The following is a 9,196-nucleotide window of genomic DNA, read 5'->3' as shown; positions in this document are numbered from 1 at the left end:
TTGGACGCTTAACTGACTGAGCCACCCAGGCGCCCCCTTGACTCACATTTAAACTGCAACCCTTGTGAAAGAACTTGAGACAGAACCAATGGATTAAGCTACTCCCAAATTCCTAATTTGTTGTTTGGGGCAAAGTGGCATTTTGTTATGTGGCACTTTGGCCACTTTTGTTACATACAAACAGATAACTAGTACACTAACAAAAAAGAGGGAAGAAACCACAAGTGAAAAGCTTGAAAGTTGTCACTCCATCCTAACAGCGAGTAAAACATGAACAGATTGAAAAACTGGCAACTCTTCTTAGTGCGTAAGACAGGGGCGAACACAGGGCCAGCTGTTGCCCCAGAATCAGGCTGAAGCTTGAGTTAGAAAGTTGGAAGAAGAGCTGAGGTTAGAGAGGAAGTGTGGTGTCCACTACTCTGATGCCTTCAGGGCTAGCAGACAAGCAGGGAGAGCAGGAGAAGCAGCTGGAGACCCTAGCATACTCTTTGGCAAAGCTAGGAGGGTGCAAGCTAAGGGGAGTAAGGTCCAAGTGCTTATGACAAAGCCTAATTGTGATGCCAAGGGTTGGAATTCCTGAGAAAGTGCAGAAGAGTGCAGAGAAGGATATTGTGGTGATGGACAGTGAAACAGACCAAACTCCCCTGGCCATCAAGAAGTTAATGCCCAAGCTCAGGTATGAGCCCACACCCTTCAGGAGATACAGCAGATTGGGTGCCTAGGGAAAGTGGCCATTGTAGTGCCCAGGTGGGTGTTGCCCAGGACACCAGATTACCCTTGAAATACGGTGCTTGGTTAATGCAGGAACAGCATGTATTCTATGTTCTAAACAACATGCAAAGCACCTGCCAAAGGTGTCTGGGGCCATCCACTGGTGTTTCTATTTGGTAATAGATTGGCAAATTGATTATATTGCCCCCCTCCCTTCAAATGAGGGTTCTAAGTATGCCTTGGTTTGTGTGGACATTGTCTGGTCTAACCCAAGCTTTCCCCTGTCACTGTGCAAACCAGTCTGCCACCATCAGGGGATTAGAGAAACTGAGTACCATGAACAGATACCCTTGTTGAAAAGATAGTGATGGGGGAGGGGGGTGGTCACATTTCAAAGGTCATGATGTACAAGACTGGGAAAAGAACCTGACATTGAATGGACATTCTGTCTCCCCTATAAACCACAACCAGCAGGGCTGGTAGAAAGCAAAAATGAAGTATTAAAGCAGCAGGTTAAATTACTAACAGGTAAAACCACCTTGGCCAAGTGGACTAAAGTACTGCCCAGCCTTTGATACATTTGAATGATCAGCTGGTAGATCCTGTTGCCCCTTATGCCAGACTGGGAGTCCTGCAGAGACACCCAACACATTAAAGGTACAAAAGTCACAGAAGATAGAAGTTGGCCGGACTCTGACCACAGATCAATGTGCTGTGCTGCTGAGAACACCAGGCATAATTGCGCCTGGGAAAGATGTCATCTACTGGAATTTGCAGTGGGATGTTCCCATCGGGATGGGTAGGTTACTTCATACTCCTGGGTGAGGGGGAGCTACTCAGTCTCCCCTGGGGTCCCATTGTCCTGCTGCAGGCTGGACGTGTGGAAGCACATGGTACCTGGGATGGAACGCACACCATTGCATGATGGGAGAATGCAGGTGTCCTGATCTGGCATATCCCGCCCCCACCATAGCTCCTCATGCCTGGTGGTGCTGCCTCCCCAGCCAACATGTATAGATGCACAACCAGGGGAAGTTTCTAAAGCTGCAGCCACATTAACATCTAAGGATCAGGCCGCAGCTATAATTATTTTTTTTAATGTTTATTTTTGAGAAAGAGAGGCAGAGACAGAGAGAGACAGAGAATCCCAAGCAGTCTCCGCACTGTCAGTGCAGAGACCAGTGTGGGGATCGAACTCATGAACTGTGAGATCATGACCTGAGCCAAAATCAGAAGTTGGATAATCAACTGAACCATCCAGGCACCCTGGCCACAGCTATAACTCTTATAGAAGGACAGTGACCAAGTGGGCTTGACCAACAGTTGGATATGTTGGCAGCTGCCCCTCTCTAGCTTGTCAGGTTGCCATGGGGGGTATCACCAGGGAGGGGACTGGAAAGCTTAGAACAGTACATTGAGGAAAACAAGCTAGGACTAGTACTCTTAATTCATCTGATATCACCAGTACTGATCCAGAAAACTGGCTTGTGGCTCACACTGTTGATAACACCCGACAAGGGTATTCTTTTTCTGTCAAACTACATGGGCAGCCCATCAAACTGATGACCAGGAAGGTGCTTAAAATACCACCATCAAAGCACTCAGATTGAAATAAGTTCATGTAGCTCACACCAGGTAAAGGACATTTGAGCATCAGGGTACCCCTATGCTGGAAAGAGAAATATCACTCTAAACAGAACCAACCCAGTTGTGCCAGGAATACGGGATGGATATGAATGGAACCATCCAGTCATTCTGTCACATTAAAGGAGAGCCAGTGGTTTGGCACTGACCCATTACTCCCCTACAGGTATTCCCTGGGTAGCCCTGAATGGGACCCAGTGATTGTGTGGCCCAGTCCGTGGCCATGGCTTCCACTTGGGTGGTTGGGGCACTTGCACCCTTGTTCTCCCTGGGCACAGAGGAGAATCCTCCCACGGTAACAAAAATTTGTAACCTCACTCTCCTCAAGAAAGAGGGCACATTCTGTTTCTACTGGTATGATCATTTGGCTACAGTTTTTGTCCCCTCCATCAGCCTGAGGGCATGTGATAGCACATGTAGAAGCCCTTACTATATTCACTAACAAGCCCTAAATGATAGCTGCCAATGGCTGTCTTTAGTGAACACTGAAAGGTCTCTAATTGGAAAAGCTGTGCTCCAAAATAGAACCGCCTTAGACGTTATTATTGCCTCGCAAGGAGGTACCTGTGTCATTATAGAGACAGACTGTTGTGTGTTCATACCTGATGAGTCTGCTAATGTATCCTCTTTACTAAATCGCAGGAGGATGCAAATGAACTCTGAATAATCCTCAGCCTGGAGGACTCAGTAAATCAGTGGGCTCTTGGTGGGAAAAAAGTTACTTATTTTGGGAATCATTATCTTAATCTGTGCTTTTTTTTTTTTTTACGAACCTGAATTATTTCCATGGTATCTGCTTTCAAATGTAGCCAGATAGCTGCCAAATGAGCCACCTCCATGCTAGTGAAGCCCCTTGCTGACCACGCCAGGCCCATTGCAGAAGAGGGAGGCATGAAAAATTTTAACATCCAGTAGGTCTTGAGGGTTGGAGTGTCTGGGGAGGTCATCAAGAAGACATGGTCACAGGTTGACTGGCAAGTTGGCCCCGGGCCATGGGAGGCTCCTCCACACTCTCCATCTTTGAAACATGCACCCTGCCTCCTGTTCCCAGAGCCGGCCACCTCCAAAGATGCTGCCTTGAGTGAGCAAGTGTTGTGGAGGCCATCTGAGCTGTATACATGATGGAACCCTGTTAAGGTCTCTCTATAAACGTTTGAGATTATGGCAAGTAGGTGCAGAGATCTAGTGGTCTTGTGGCCACTTAGACAAGCCTCATTAAGTAAGTTCCCTTGTGCATTAAACCTTCTGCCCATGGATCTGGATGGCTGCCTCTTTCCTTGGTTTCCCCCTGCCCTCCATGTACAAGGCCAATTTTAAATTTCACCCAAGCAACTACGGAATTTGTGAACCAACATCTGTTGCCAGTAGACCTACTTGCATGAAATGTTAAAAGAAGTTCTTTAGTGAGAAGGAAAATAAAATAGGTTGGAAACTCAGAGCTGTATAATGAAAGGAAAAGCATCAAAGAGGAAATAGGTGAAGGTGAAATGAAAGCTTTTGTTTTTCTGATTCTTTTTGAATTGTCACCATGCTATACGCTACATTCTCAGAACTTGTATCTCTCACAACTGGAAGTTTGTGCACTTTGATCACCTTCTTGTTTTCTATTTTTCTTATTCTTAACTGATCTAACATAATGGATTGTTCAAAATGATAATGGCAAAGTATTTGATTATGTATGCTTATATATATGTGTTATGTGTATACAGATGTAGATGTAGATTTCCTTAGTAGAAGTAGAAGTGAAGTGAATGACGACAATACAGGGACAGGAGGGAGCAATCAGGATTATTTTGTTATTATAAGAAATATGTCTTATTTATTTTAGCAAATGCTAATCTCCTTATCCCAGAGAAAGGGGTGGGGGAATTTCAAAATTGGCTCAAGATTTTTTTTATAAGAGGTGTCAAAACAAAAATTAAGTGAAAGGAAAAATTGTTTATTTTTTGAAGTTGACAAATCAGGTAAAAGAGAAAATATATTTTAATTTTCTTGTTGGAATGAAAGCTTAGCAATCAACAGGTTCCTAGTTTCAAAAGAATCCACCTATGTCAAAAGTAAGAGACAGACGGACCTACAGATGTAGGAAGCTGAAGGTTAATACTGACATAACTGGGAACCAGAATAGGAACACAGAGAAATGGTCACAAGCTTCTCAATTAGTATTATCGGTGGCTGTTGCCATGTTATAAGTGTGTTCTGTGGCCTTGTTTCAAACCGCGAGACATTTTTGCAAATAAATATTAGTAAGTACATATGTACACAAGTTCTATGAGATGCATTCTAAGAAAATAATCCATATTGGAAGCAACAGAAGTCTTTAAACTTATAAATTCAATATATGTTCTTAGCCTATCTAAAATATCCAAATATCACATCATTTGAAAATTAATCCAATAATGTTTTCCAGAGTTTGTAAGCATTGGACTATTCACTAAAAGCTAAAGTCCTTTGTAAATACTTTAACAGTGGAATCTCACATAGAAGATGTGAATGATGTATAATACTCTGATCTGAACGCAGAAATTGATATAAAATCTAAGTTAACAGAAGTAATATTGATTTTAATGGTAAAACCAAATGAGAACAAGCACACAAATATTCTCATTCTTAAAAAGTGGGATGAGCTTATATGGTGCCAAAAGTACCCTAACACCAAGTAGAAGATTCTTTTGGGCTTACCTTAACAGTTCAACCAACAAAATCCTAAAATGAAAGAAAATTTTCTTCATCTGTAATATTTGTCATGGAACAAAAATCAACTATCAGAGAAGGGCACCTATATGTATGTGTACACACACACACACACACACACACACACACACACACATATTATTTTAAAACTTCAAATTAAGCATGGTAACTTTTAAATATTAAATGTGTTGTATTTGGGGGTGCCTGGGTGGCTCAGTTGGTTAAGCATCAGACTTCGGCTCAGGTCATGATCTCACAGCTTGTGAGTTCCTGTCCCGCATGGGGCTCTGTGCTGACAGCTCAGAGTCTGGAGCCTGCTTTGGATTCTGCATCTCCCTCTCTGCCCCTACCCCACTCATGCTTTGTCTCTCTCTTAAACTTAAAAAAACTTAAAGTTTTTTTAATAAACATATTGTATTTTTTAATTACTAGGTTATTTTATTTAGCAGTTATTTTGTATATATATCAAGTAAAAATTATTTTCCATTTTATTTTTGATGATTAGTTTTATGTGTTGGCTACGGTACCCAATTATTTAATCAAAGCTAATCTAGGTGTTGCTATAAAGATATTTTGTAGATGTTGTTAAAACCTACAATAATTTGACTTCAAGTAAAGAGGTTTGCCTTCAATGATACAGGTAGACTTCATCCAATCAGTAGAATGCTTTAAGGGCAAAACCTGAAATTTACCAAAGAAGAAGAAGAAATTCTGCCTCAAGACTAAAACCTCAAGCCCTCCAGCCTGCAGACCTGCCCTACAGATTTCAGACTTGCCAGCCCCAACAATCACAAGTCGATTCCTTAAAATTAATCTCTTAACACACACACACACACACACACACACACACACACACACACACACACATTGATTTTTGTTTCTCTGGAGAACCCCCACTGATATAGTACTGAAATATAACATCTTAATACAGTATTTGTACATAATACTAACACCTACCTATTATGCTTATATTTTTACCAAAAAAACTTTAAAACTGTCAGTTAATCCTGTACTAGAAAAAAAAATGACTTCTTGCCTATCATTGTGATTATTTGTTATCATTTCCCAAGAGTAACGTGTGTCAGGAGTTTAGAAACATGAATAAGCATTTATGCACAGAGAATAGAGTGGAATAGAATCTGAACTAGTCAAATCCTGTTAAGAATATATTTGGGGGGGGGGCTCTTCCGCCACCATTTGAAATCCGGCTCCATACAATGCTCCGCCACGGCTGTTGCCGCGACCCAGACTGCGCGCCAGCAACCCCCCACCCGCCCCCTGCAGCCCACAGCTCCACCACCATGGAGGACGTGAACGAGTACAGCAGCATAGAGGGATTCGCAGAGGGATCTGAGATCAACCGTGAGCAAGAATCCGCAGGATGACGGCAAAATGTTTATTGGAGGCTTGGGCTGGGATACAAGCAAGAAAGACCTGACAATATTTGTCTCGATTTGGGGAAATCGTAGACTGTACAATAAAAACAGATCCAGTGACTGGAAGCTCGAGAGGATTTGGATTTGTGGTTTTCAGAGATGCTGCTAGTGTTGATACGGTTTGGGAACTAAAGGAACACAAACTGGATGGCAAATTGATAGACCCCCAAAAGGGCCAGAGCTTTAAAAGGGAAAGAACCTCCCAAAAAGGTGTTTGTGGGTGGATTGAGCCAAGGTACTTCTGAAGAACAAACTGAAGAATATTTTGGAGCCTTTGTAGATATTGAAAATATTGCACTTCCCGTGGAGACAAAACCAAATGAAAGAGGACTTTGCTTTTTCACATATACCGATGAAGAGCCAGGAAAGAAATTGTTAGAAAGCAGATATCATCAAATTGGTTCTGGGAAGTGTGAAATCCAAGTTGCACAACCCAACGAGGTCTATAGGCAGCAACAGCAACAACAAAAAGGAGGAAGAGGTGCAGTGGCTGGTGGACAAGGTGGTACTAGGGGTCATGGGCAAGGTCAGGGCCAAAACTGGAACCGGGATTTAATAACTGTTATGATCAAGGATATGGAAATTACGATAGTGCCTTTGGTGGTGATCAAAACCATAGTGGCTGTGGCTGTGATTATACCGGGTATAACTAGGGAGACTATGGATATGGACACAGATATGCAGACTACAGTGGCCAACAGAGCACTTAAGGCAAGGCTTCTCGAGGGGGTGGCAAGCCATACTAAAGGAGGACTTTGGGGAAAACAGGAGGAGATTGCTGAACCCATCTTGCAGGACGGATGGCATTGAAGATCAGCCTTCTGTTGATCTAAGGTGATTATTTTGTAAAAGACTTCCTAGCGTACAAGACACAACTGTGTCCAACTGTATATAGCCGCCAATTAGTTTTCTTTGTTTTTACTTTGTCTTTTGCTCTCTGTATTATGACTCAATGTGGAGTTGTGTTTATACAAATTTTATTTGTGTGATTTCATGTTAAACCTCAAATAAATGCTTCCTTATGTGATTGTTGTTCTGCATCAAGTACTAAAAAGCTCTGTAAATGTGTAACTGAAAAGAAACAATAATTAAGGCACAGTTTATTTTGTAGGGAATATTGGTCCATAGGGAGAAACGGTGGTCCTTTTTTGAATAGCCAGCTACAGTGTCCCCCTGTTCCCCATTTTTCTTAGATGTATTCTATATTCTGAGGGTTCATTTCCCTGCTAACTGAGGTTTCCACCACACCTTTAATGTTTCTCTGTGCATTTGGAGACCTTGTCATAGTGTTGTCATTAGTGGAAGCTTTCTAGCCGACCATGAATCTTCTGGGTTATATTGTGAAGAAGTGTGCCTTTTTAGCACAAAGCATGTTGGTAGTTCCTTTTCATAAATAGAAGCAATTGTGCTTTGTTCCTGTCTCTGGAAAGCCATTGGTTATGATACACTCAATCAGAATCTGGTCTGTTAGAAAGAGCTTTGGCTAATCGTGATACCATGACATTACTAGTTTTCTTGATTAAAACATCCAGATATACCCAGGGAAAAGGCAGTGTTAAACAGTGTGTTGGAGCTACAGTTTAAGAGTATCAGAAATTGTTACAAGGATTTTGGCAGAGAGGCATGAGGTGGTTAAAATTTGAGCAAAAGTGAGATGCAGATACTTGAAGTAGGGACTTGAGGAAGTCGGTTGTATTCTACTGGTATTGTCGCAGCAAGCACCAAACTGAACAAAATGTTTTCTTGTGGGGCGTTTTTTAGGAAGCTATATTGGGTGTTAACTGTTAATGTGGTGTGAGCTCTTAGAAAAAGTCATGCTAGTAGGTTTCATCGTTTTTAATGCATTAGTGCTTGAGCTGCGTAAACATCCCATATTCAGACATAGGAAGGAGTAGTGAGGAAAAGTATACTTTAAATTTTATGTATGTCAATACAAATCTAAGGTGACCCGAGTTATTACAACAGATTTTCCTGGTGAATCAAAAAGCAGTTTTAACTGTAGATTTTGAAGAATTTCCTGGGTAAATTTAAGCTTTAAATTTTATATTCAGTGTCCTTGGATTTAAGGTGTTTTTTTTGTTTTGTTTCTGTGGTTCTACATTAGCCTTTAGGATTGGCATACGGGTTCTTGTGCAGAGTAGTTGACCTCACCTTCCAGGAAATGTAAAATTTTTATGCTGCTGAACCTGCCTTTTGTTTTATTTGGTGCCTGCAACTTTCTTTGTTTAATGATGTTTGTACTTGCTAGCTCTCAAGTTACAGTGCACTTGGCCTTGTTTTGCTCTTGTTTTGCTGTTTGACCTTAAACCTAGGCCAAGTACCAATGTTGGTTATTGCAAGGGACTGCTTATTCTTTCAACAGGCAACCTTAGGGAACAAGGGAGATTTTCATTTTAAGTTATGTTGTCAAAGTCTGTCGGTGCAGTGTCTAGGGCAGTGAATCCTGTTAAGTTCATATTTATGATTAGGTGACAAGTTGACGTTGAGATTGATTGTCCTTTCCCTGATCAAAAATGAATAAAGGTTTTTAAACAAACAAACAAAAAAAATGTTTGGGGGCATTATTCTCATGGGTTTTTTTGGAGAAAACTCAGGGACTACTGGGTGGGGAGGGGCAGCCATCAGAAGGGAGCATTGTTCCCTTGCTGTCAAATTCTAGTCTTCACCTATACTGGCTGACTTCACACTTGATTTATACATCAGGTCTCTAT

The 9,196-nt window shown here is 41.6% G+C and overlaps 1 pseudogene; it reads left to right on the top strand.

The window, feature by feature from the left end:
* Window positions 1–557: 557 nt before the first annotated feature.
* LOC125148685 (heterogeneous nuclear ribonucleoprotein D-like) lies at window positions 558–7,231 on the top strand (annotated as a pseudogene).
* Window positions 7,232–9,196: the final 1,965 nt, after the last annotated feature.

Source organism: Prionailurus viverrinus, chromosome D3, assembly GCF_022837055.1.
Source record: "Prionailurus viverrinus isolate Anna chromosome D3, UM_Priviv_1.0, whole genome shotgun sequence".
NCBI classification, from domain to species: Eukaryota; Metazoa; Chordata; class Mammalia; order Carnivora; family Felidae; genus Prionailurus; species Prionailurus viverrinus.
The sequence above is the reverse complement of the archived record's forward strand: the minus strand, read 5'-3'. Positions and strand labels throughout refer to the sequence as shown.